The sequence below is a fragment of the Hyla sarda genome, chromosome 2 (genome assembly GCF_029499605.1).
Source record: "Hyla sarda isolate aHylSar1 chromosome 2, aHylSar1.hap1, whole genome shotgun sequence".
NCBI lineage: Eukaryota > Metazoa > Chordata > Amphibia > Anura > Hylidae > Hyla > Hyla sarda.
The window spans coordinates 408,921,349-408,932,550 of NC_079190.1; the positions used below are offsets into that span (position 1 = coordinate 408,921,349).

At 44.1% G+C, this 11,202-nt stretch overlaps 1 protein-coding gene and 1 non-coding gene across 2 annotated transcripts in view; one reads left to right on the forward strand and one right to left on the reverse strand.

Moving 5' to 3' along the window:
• Positions 1-675, reverse strand: part of LOC130358010 (arylsulfatase H-like) — a 135,672-nt gene extending 134,997 nt beyond the window's left edge. Inside the window, exon 1 of the mRNA XM_056560809.1 lies at positions 610-675. The gene's annotated coding sequence lies outside the window, so the exon portion shown is untranslated. The remainder of the gene's footprint in view (positions 1-609) is intronic.
• Positions 676-6,020: 5,345 nt separating this feature from the next.
• On the forward strand, positions 6,021-6,217 carry LOC130359954 (U2 spliceosomal RNA). The gene has a single exon (XR_008890508.1). It is a non-coding gene; the product is annotated as a U2 spliceosomal RNA (small nuclear RNA).
• Positions 6,218-11,202: the final 4,985 nt, after the last annotated feature.

Here is an 11,202-nt window from a genome sequence, read left to right on the forward strand (position 1 = left end):
TTTCTCCCCCTCCCCCCCCCCCCCAGGAAATTATAATAAATTATAATAAAGTAACGCCCACAGCTCCTTCCCTCCTTCCATGTGCCCACTAGCGCAGTGTTTCCCAACCAGGGTGCCTCCAGCTGTTGCAAAACTACAACTCCCAGCTTGACCGGACAGCCAAAGGCTGTCCGGGCATGCTGGGAGTTGTAGTTTTGCAACAGCTGGAGGGTCCACAGCTGGGAGACCACTGTCTTACACATGTATCCATGTTACAGCAGGGCTATAGAGTTTGGGGTGACCCCACAAAGCTGCTTCACTACAGACTCCCTAAAGTTAAAGGGGCTCCCCCATTACAACACACATTATATGTAATGCATTCCTGCAAACAGTGCCCATGCTGCCCCCAGTTCTGCAAAGTAACTCACTGCTCCTTGCACTGGGCACCCCAACCCCAGAGAGTAGTTCCCCCCAGGGTCCAGGCTGTGCCCCCTCCTCACCTGGCACACCTGCCCCTTCTCCCCTGCAGGGGGCTCCTCTCTCTCCCACTCACACACAACTAGTGAAAGTTTTGCCGGTGGCCAAGCATGCTGCCATTGCCACCCTCCCCCGGTCTGTAGTGTCACTCACCCCGGAGACTGAGGGATGATGCCCGCCGCTCTGCCCTGCTGTCACCGCCGCCTCCACTTGTGGCTCCTCCGCCGTCCTCCTCCTCCCTGACCCCGGGTCCGCGCAGCTGTAATGCCGGAGAACACACAGGCGCGCCCCCGAGACCTGAGGCTTCCAGGCGGGGCGGATCATATACTGGGGGATAGGGCGAGATCAGCGGCTAAAGGGAGGCACAGGGTATAGGGAGAGCAGGGGGTGCTGGAGCGGTGTACAGTGTATATAGTACTCGAGGAACAGTATATGGAAGTACATTCTATGTAGCGCAGGCGCAGCACTAGCATTAGCCCTACGCTATTTGCGTAGTACTGCGCATGCGCAGAATAAATCAACTTTGGGGGAGTAGCCGACTCCGGGCTGGGAGGCCGGCACAGCCCGCAGTGACTCATGGGAGCGATGAGTCACCAGGCGAAGATGGCGGCAGATCAAGAAGAAATACAGGTCGAGCGTCATCAGAAGACCCAGCTTCCGGCCAGAGAGAAAAGCAAGGAGAAGACCGGGAAAAAGACCATATGGAAAACGTGAGTATATTAGAATATTATATAACTTTGCCTCATGCTACAATTCCCCTATAAAAGGTTAGCTTCGGAGTACTCCTTTAAGTATTTGTTGACCGAACCACCTATCCTGGCGTATCCTGATTATGGTCAGCCTTTCAGAATGTATACCGACGCCAGCTGTGAAGGCTTGGGTGCTGTCTTGTCCCAGGTTCAAGAAGGTAAAGAAAGGGTGCTAACCTATGCCAGCAGACATCTACGAGGTGCAGAGAAGAATGGCTCCAATTACAGTTCCTTCAAGTTGGGGCTCCTCGCTTTGGTCTGGGCAGTTACCGAGAAGTTCAATGACTATCTAGCAGCTACCCCTTTCACCGTCTACACGGACAACAATTCGTTGGCCCATCTTAATATTGCCAAGTTGGGAGCCATTGAACAGCGGTGGGCCTCCAGGCTAGCAAACTATGACTTCAACATCAAATACCAAAGTGGCAAGTCTACCGTGAATGCAGATGTGCTGTCCCGAATGGCCGGAAGACCTCTATACATGGAAGACTCTACAGGCCGAAAGTCGAGTCATGGGGGATCTGTTGGACTACCTATTGATGAAGAAGGTACCAACCCGTCTACGCCGGTCTCAGTGTGACTATGAGTTGAAGAGGTTGTGGCGACAAAGGAACTGACTGTTTGTACACAAGGGACTGTTGTACCGGAATTCCCTGGATCCAGTCTCTGGTGAGCGACTCCATCAGATCCTGATTCCCCGAAGGTATGCTGCAATGGTCCTCAACGCCTACCATGATCAGTTGGGGCACTTTGCAATCCACAAGACTGAGTCCACTGTCAGGCAGAGGTTTTATTGGATCGGGATGCGAAGTGACATCGAAAGATGGTGTGGTGAATGAACTGTCTGTAACGTCACCAAGAATCTCCGCAAGGATGCAAGAGCACCTCTTCACCCCATCCAAAGTGAAAGGTCTATCCAGTTGGTTGCGTTGGACCATGTAAAGTTGTCTACTAATCGGGCTGGATGCTCTTACACTCTCACCATGGTGGATCACTACTCCAAGTAGTATCTGTCAAGGCCCTCACAATGAAGACTGCTGCACAGATGTTCTACTCCAACTGGGTCCAAACCCTGGGATGTCCGGAGTCGGTCCTCACAGATCGGGGAACAGCCTTCGAGGCTCAACTGTTCCAGGAATTTTTTCAGTTCCATGACTGCAATAAGCTCCAGACAACAGCTTACCACCCCTAGGGTAATGGATTATGTGAATCAATCAGGTCTTCATACACATGCTGCGAGCAGCCTCAGTGTCCAAGCATGAAGAGTGGCCCCGGTTGTTGCCAGAGTTGTTGGAGATCTACAATAACACCATCCATTGCTCCACGGGGTACACTCCATTCTTCCTGATGATGGAACGGCATGGACAACTGACAAAAGCATTTGGGCTACAAGCGCCCTTTAACACCTCTCCACAGGTTTCACAAGACTGGGTCTCCGATCATCAGAGGAGAATCCAAGAAGCGAAGGAGATTGTTGGGAAAAAAATGGCCCAGGAAAGACAGCAGAGAGACTATAACCGTCATTCTTCTGCCAAGCCTTTACAATTTTGAGATAGAGTTTGGGTGCGGAAGTTCCCAAGGACGCATAAGTTGGACTCCATTTTGGGAAACGGAACCCTACACTATTACCGCAGTGCCATATCCAGACTAAGATGTCTATGAGGTCCAGAAGACTTGCTACGAACCGCAGGTGGTCCATCGAAATTGCATAAAACTGTGCCTCAGAGAAGAACGGCCTGAGCCTCCTCTCCTTACTCCCACAGCTGCTAGACCAGTGAGGGAGTATGTACAAGGAGAAGGAATCCACCTGTCAATGGAAGTACCGATGTTCTCCTCTAACCAGCCTGCAGTCTTCTGTGCTATGCCATACCAAGCACCAGTACAACAATCCCTGGTTTCCTCACCTGCTTCTAACCTGTCTCCTGTTGCTTCTGCTTTCATTCCGGATTCAAGTTCACCAGTTTGCATGGATCCTACAGGTCCAGGACCAAGTACAGTTCCTGAATCCAGTCCGCAAGAGTGTCCTTCTACTTTGGAAACACAAAGGGCTCCTGAAGAAGAGAGTGTTCCTGAGACCCAAGAGGTGGTGTTGCGTCGGTCCCAAAGGTCGACACAAGGACAGTTACCTGCACGATATCAAGACTGACTTCAGTAGTGTACACACAAATTCAGTACACAAAAACTTAAATAGTGTACACACATAAATTCAGTACACATAAATCACGTCATGTACAGCAGTCACAAACTTCAGTCAAATGTACATCAGGGACTGTAACCTTCCAATACCAGTCCACACTACTGTTAGTAACTAAAATGTTGCATAACTAATGTACTTTATTGTCTTTGCGTGCCCAGGGTACTTTTGTGGCCAGAAGGTATTCCTTTAGCTGACCAAATGCCCTTACAAAAGTAAGGTAACAGAACGTCAAATGTTATCTAGAGTAAAGTGTTCTAGGGGTAAGTGTGTGATGCCGATAGACCCTAGCAGCCAAGGCATTGGCCAGAAAGCCTCAGGCAACCCAATCCGCAACCAGTGTCTAACAGCAAAAATAAATAGTGGTGTAATATGTCTAACAGAAACAATAAATAGAGATATAATTTCAAAGTGTATGTATAAGCATTGCCGTTAACATGCATACCAAGTCTAATAGTCAAATTTCAGTCAAATGTCAGTCATACTCTACTAGTCAGATAAATGTCAGTCATAGTCAGATATATCCTAGTACTAATCAAATGTCATAAAGTGTGATGTCATAATCGTAATAAAATGTTCTAGTCGGTCAGAAATGTGTAGTCAACTATGTCTAATATCTGCATAGTCATTAGATGTGCATAATTTATTGTTATACCTACTTAAAGAAAAAGGGTATTGTTATAAATCATGTCACTATAGTCATGGTCAATCAGAAATGTGTAGTCAACTATGTCTAATATCTGCATAGTCATTAGATGTGAATAATATATTGTTATACCTACTTAAAGAAAAAGGATATTGTTATAAAGCATGTCACTATAGTCATGGTCATATTCACAAGGATGCATTATCTTTATCTCAACCTTATTTGAATCCTCATCTCAAGCAAGTCCTAAAGTTATCCTGTTTTATCCATTCATCAAATTTGCAGAGCATGTATGGACATTATACTGTATACAGAGACTCTTATCATCAGATTATCATTTTTTTGTTTATTTTATCAGCCTGGAATTGGACGTTGTATGTAATGCTTCAGGACTGCATATGGCCCAGTGGCCATTTCGCTCCTCTCCCTAAGGGGACAGACGTCGAGGGCGACTTTTATTAAGTAAGGGGGTTTTGGTGTCCCAGTACAGAACACCGTTCTGTACAGTCCTTAAGTCCCCTCAGGCAGAGTCCTTCACGTCCACAGGGCCTCCTGCAGGGTTTCCCCCAGGTTATATGGTATAAGTGCCTTGTATATTCAATATGTTCATTTATTGTCTGTGTCAGTATGTATAAAGCTGTACAGATTGTATAAAATGTTGGTCATGTGTCTTGTAATCACATGATATACCCAGAGTTTCAAGGGCACAGATACCCCAGGCAACCAGCTACCAATGGGCTTTAGTCCAGCCCCCTAGTATAAAAGGAGCTGTAGTCTGTATATTCGCTCTCTTGTTCCTGCACTCTCTTAGTTCCTGGCATTAAAGAAAGCATAAAGTCCTGTACCATTCAAGTTCAGCTTATCTAGGCCAAAGCCTAAGAACCTGCAGCCACAACTAAACTGTAAGTGAAATCTACCTCTACAATTCAAGTTCACTACTGTCCCGCCAAAGTTACAACAGTAGTACAGTGGCCTGCATCATTACTACAATAACTACAAGTCCAAGTAAGCCTGAGAGGTTCCCTGTGTTCGGTCACCTCTGTGGAAGTTGGCTAGTTGTAAAGACTGTTATCTGCCTTTTCCAAGTAAAAGTTCAAGTTGCTTCAAATCCTTGCTGTGGACTCTCATTTACTGCATGCCGTTTCTTGGCTGGTTGTTGGCTATGCCCTATACCAAAACAACCACATCCAGGTGTCACGAACACTAGGGGTTAACAACATCTTGCCCCAGGGGTTAATACCATCTTACCCCACCACTCACTGCAACACTGTGGTCACCACAATGCAATATGTTCACAGCCTCTGGAAAATGTTTTACTGAAGCAGACACACGTGCTGTATTTTGCTGCTGCATATTTTCCTACCTATTGAAGTCAATGGGTAGCAAAATACACAGCTGATTTTGCTACACATTGATTTCAATGGGTAGGAAAATACACAGCAGCAAATATGCAGAAAAATACAGCATGCGAGACCCTACCTCTAATTCATTATTACAGAATACAAGTTGTGTAAATTGCATTGCACATACAAATGTATTATATCTGATCTATATTTTTCTGCATCAGGTTGAAATCTACTTCCTTTCTTCGTGCTTCTTGATTATATCCTCCAGCTTTTGCCCATCACTGTCTAGTCTATATACTCCCCAACAGTCCCAAATTTTGTGGACCTGTCCCTAATGTGTGTAAGTGGAGTGAGTAACTGGCTCAATGATAGGAAACAAAGGAAGGTTATTAATGGTATTTACCCTGATTAAGTCACTGTTACTAGTGGAGTACCATATGGGTCCGTTTTGGGTCCTATTCAGTATATATTTATTATTTTATTAAATATTTATTTAATATATATATATATATATATATATATATATATATATATATATATTAATGACCCTGTAAAGGGATTATATAGCCAGTATAAATTTTTACAGATGATGCTATGTACTGCGTTAAGAGGTTAACACAATAGAGAACATAGCTTCTCTGCCTTTTGGCTAAGATAAAGTGTAGCATCAGTTCTTATCAGTGTTCAGTCTTAAAACCACTGAGGCAGAATGGATATATACACGGTGTAGAACAGGTTTCAGGGTTGGTCCAAAGCTACTTGTGTTCCCAGGTTGACCAAATGTGTGGCCCTAAAGTGACTTGACCCTAAGGTCCTCGTATGGTAAGAGCCAAGGCACTGTGCCCCAGGTATAGTGACCCAGAAGTACTGGTGGCACAGACTTATCTCACTTTCACAAAACTTTGCATTCACCTTTTGTTTCCCGGCCATCTGAATGATGGTCTCAGTGGAATTGTTATAGATCTGGCAGATGCACAGGCTGTACTCCCTGCATATATTACTTTATCCAATCTTCATGTAGGAATAGATTAAAGCATGGCACCCACCACAAGATCTTGTACTGTACTGGTACAGCAGTGCAACAAACACCATAGACTGACATGCACAGGAAGAGAGTGCAGGTTCAGATGAGTGACGGTGGCTATGGTCCATTTCATGTTGGTACGATAGACAACAATGTAGAAAAATGACGGTATTCAGGGGAGGCACTGCTCTTATTGGAGGACAGTAAATGAACACAAGCCGGCACAGGACAAAGCAAATCTTTATTCGGTAATTTCGGACAACGCGTTTCGGCAGTAAGCCTTCCTCAGGTCCATAACAAGGGTACTATAAAAACAGAATTGATTCCCTGCTTGTATAAGTGCGCTCCCGGCCCACACTCCCACACCACGCCGGCACCACGCACAGACAGGACCAAGACCAGGTAACTCCTCTTCAAGCAGACAAACACTGCACATCAATTTTTTAATACTTTTTTTACTAGACTATCTTTTCCTCTCATAGTACACTCACTCTATACCTACAACGAAGAGTGGTAAGTTCAAACCTTGCATTTTCAAATACTCTGTTGTTTTCTTGTGGAATAAATGCCGCAGTATGGTAACCATAAATGAATATTGAAATTTTGTTAATTATAAAGTATTGCTTCAATTGCATATTTTAGAGTATCATATTCTTTATATAAACTTTGATACACCTCTATGTACCATGCATCTCAGAGAGATAATGTATATACGTATTTTTTCTTAGAATTATTTTATTTTTAATCTTTACATTGATTATTACTTTTAACTGGAACATGAATTTTATAGTGCTAAATGACACATGTGTATATATGCGTGTAATACACATTTAGATATATATGAAAAGGAAAACAATTTTAATCATATCATTTTATTTCCATTAATCAAAAACAGGGACCTTGTTTCTACATATAGTTATATATATATATATATATATATATATATATATATATATATATATACATACATACATATTTTTCAATACTGTTTTTATAGTGCCCTTGTTATGGACCTGAGGAAGGCTTAATGCCGAAACGCGTTGTCCGAAATTACCGAATAAAGATTTGCTTTGTCCTGTGCCGGCTTGTGTTCATTTACTGTCCTCCAATAAGAGCAGCGCCTCCCCTGAATACCGTCATTTTTCTACATTGTTGTCTATATTACTTACTGGACCCCCTGCCTGAGGGAGCCCAGTGACGGTAGGGAGTGCAGCAGCCCACGCGTTTGTAAGTCAAACACTTATACCCACATACCCACTTGCGGATTGCTTTTACGCATACCCCACAAGGTCAGTATATCACCAAGGTGTGGTGGAGGGTTCACACCGAGATTGATACACGTAATAAGGGAGAGCCCCCTGTCTCTTTTTCTCTTCTCCCTCTTGAAAACTCATGTTGGTATGATGTTTCTTCTGGCCTCTGATGTCACCACATTCTATGTCTTCTGATGTAACTGTACTAGAAGAGATGGAACCATGACATCTAAAGTACACAAAAGCAAGTATGACTGTTATAAACAATATATAACTATAGTAATCTTATAGTCAGACATCAGTCCACTTTTTAGATCTCACTATAAATATTTCAAATAATCAGATTCATACACACACCTAAAATAAACCGACGGACAGCAATAGCTTCATCCGGATGAACAGCTGTCACCTAACAGTCTGGTTAAAAAACATACCTAGGAGCCAATTTTTAAGACTACATAGGAATTGCACAGAAGTGGTGCAGTGCAATATGACCAGGAAGAAGAAACTCTTAAGACGAAATTCACCAGTAAAGGATATGAAGAGATCCAACTAAACACGGGACAACAACAAGTAACGGGATACAAACAGAGCCCAATTAATATCCAAAACAGGACCCTTGGACACAGAAACAAAGGAGGACACTAATAGACAAGGTCAAATAATCAAAATACCCATCATCACCCAATACAATAAACATAGTTTCATATTCCAAAGAATAATAAAACGTCATTGGAACATCCTGTTGAATGACAAGGTATTGGGGGATATAATTCCAGCAGCACCATCCTTTTTTTTTATAAAAAAAAACACCAAATATCAGTAATAAAATATCAGTAATAAAAAAGAACTAAGAATGTGGAGGCCAGCAACTTGGCAACAATTTTTTTACCAATAAATATGTGTATTAGTGCACAACTGCATTTGGGGTTGAGAACCTCCAGCTATTTGAGACCACGTCTTTGTTGTTGTTTAAAGACTGTGAGAGGTAAACAATTTTTTGGGGTCGACTGGGAGGTGTTACGGTCCTGAGGAGAAATCTTGGGAGCCTGAGGAGAATATCCTGGATCGTGACCTTCTCAGAAGTTTTTTGAGTCGAAAAAGGAGGGGGAGACCAAAGGGTGGGGGGGTACTGTTACGTTTTGCGCTCTGGCCGCACACGCTGGCCTGTGAGCACATGGTCCTGTTACCTGCTGCTGGTACGTGCCCGCATGCGAGCCCCAGTCCATCACTCACCTGGTGCTTCTCCTGCCCCAGCCTCTGCCTCACTACTTCGGCGCGTGTGTCCCCTTCCCCTAAGGCACGCGCACCGAAGCTTTAAGACTTAAAGGGCCAGTGCGCTCATTAGTGTGATTCACCTGTTGCTCATTTATATATTCCTCCACCCTCCTCACTCCCCTGCCGGATCTTTGTTGCCTTGAGCCTGAGAGAAAACGTTCCTGTTTCTGCCTTGCCGTGTATCTGATCCTTCGCTTTGTGACCCGACCTTGCTTCTCTTCCGCCTGCCTATTGACCTCCTGCTACGTCCTGACTACGCAATCGTGCCACCTGCCCTGACCTTCTGCTATCCAGACTATGAGCTGCCTTATCCCTCCTGTGCCTCACATCTCCTCAGCCGCCTGTGTAGTCTAGCCATGCCAGGGGTAGCGACCTGGGTGCCGCCTGCCGCAGCAAGTCCATCCCACTTTGCAGCAGGCTCTGGAGAAAACCAGCGGCACCTTAGACTCTTCGCCCTGGTACGGTCCGAGTCATCTGCCACACAGGTCCAGCGGATGCACATCCGGGGTTCCAGTCTTCTGAAACGTGAGTGTTACAGTTATTTTACAATAATAGAAAAAACATCAGCTTACAATTCTATATTTTCTTCCGTCATACTGTAACCCTTCAGAATGGTTTTCATACGTGTTATTCTGAACTTCAGCTGCACTTCAACTGCTTCCAAACTGTGGTTGAGCTGACACATGAGAATAAGCAGGTGTTTAGAGTGACTTCAAGAAACAGCAGCAAGGGGAAATCACAATAACAAAAATCAGCTTGTCTTACTTATACTTCCTCATGAGATAGTAAGAGTATGAGTCATATACATACATGCATGCCATCTCTAGGCTTACAGGTGAAATATTTGGTTGGAAAAACAATAAAGCTTTAGTAGACTGCATAGCTTCGATCAGTAGTCATGTTGTTTACAAATGACGATGTATAATAGGCTGCAAGGACCCAATGAGTTCTAGTTAGATTGTAGCATTCAAATGTATTATCAACTTCCTTAAGATCTTTTATTGCTCCCGGATTATATGGTAACTCTTTATTGCCCTTTTATAAACATCTGTCAGGTGACAATAGTAGTCATCCAAATGCTCATTCGGCAGATATTTATTACTAAAGACTCCACCCAACTACACAGTAGAGAAGAATAAACCACTTCCAGACATTTCTACAGGAATCAACAATTGGGAATGTTGGGTGGGTAGAGGTCACTCAACATATATGTAAGTGTTTGTGAACTCTTAGGGACATATGAGTTGTATAGTCTCACCAAGGTTTGAAAAAGTTCAGAACTCTACTGTTAAAGGGAAACTGACAGATGAATCAACTCCACTAACCTAAATACACATGAGGTTAATATGGGTGATCCCGAGTAAAACAACATTTTGCTTACCCAATCCATTCAGCTGTTGCTGATATATAGCGCAATCTTGCAATATGCAAGTGAACTTATCTGCACTGGAGGTGGGTTTGAAGACTATCTGCATCTCTGACACTGTCCCCTGAGTCCTGTTAATACTGCCCCACTTATCAATATTTATCTCCTACATCACTTTGATGAGTGGGATGATGTGAACAGGAAACAGGGGACAGTATCAAAGGTGCAGATAGTCTTCAGACCTGCCTTGAGAGCCTTTAAAGGGGTACTCCGCTCCAGACATCTTATCACCTATGCAAAGGGCATTGGATAAGATGTCTGATTACGGGGCTCCCGCAACTGGGGACCCCGCAATCTCCCTGCTGCACCCGGCATTTGTTTAGGGCGTCAGATGGAGTGACGGAGCACCAGAGGCTCGTGACGTCACAGCCATGCCCCACTCGTGACGTAATGGCCACGCCCTGCTTGTGACTAGCGATGTCGCGAACATAAAATTCAATGGGCAGGTGAATTTTAAAACCCACAGGGACTCTTTAAGGCCACAATAGTGATTTAAAAGTTGTTTCAAGGGGACTAACACCTGGACTGTGGCGTGCTGGAGTGGGATCCATGGCAAAACTCCCATGGAAAATTACATAGTTGATGCAGAGTCTGGTTTTAATTCATAAAGAGCATAAATCACCTAACATTCCTAAATGGTTTGGAATAACGCGCTTTAGCCCCTTTTAGGCATCACATAGTTAGATCCCCCTTTAGACAGCACATAGATTCCCCCATATTAGGCAGCACATAGTTAGAGCTCCCCTTTAGGCAGCACATAAGATTCCCCCATATTATGCAGCACATAGTTAGAGACCCCCTTGAGGCAGCAGTGCTAACCTCTGAGCCAC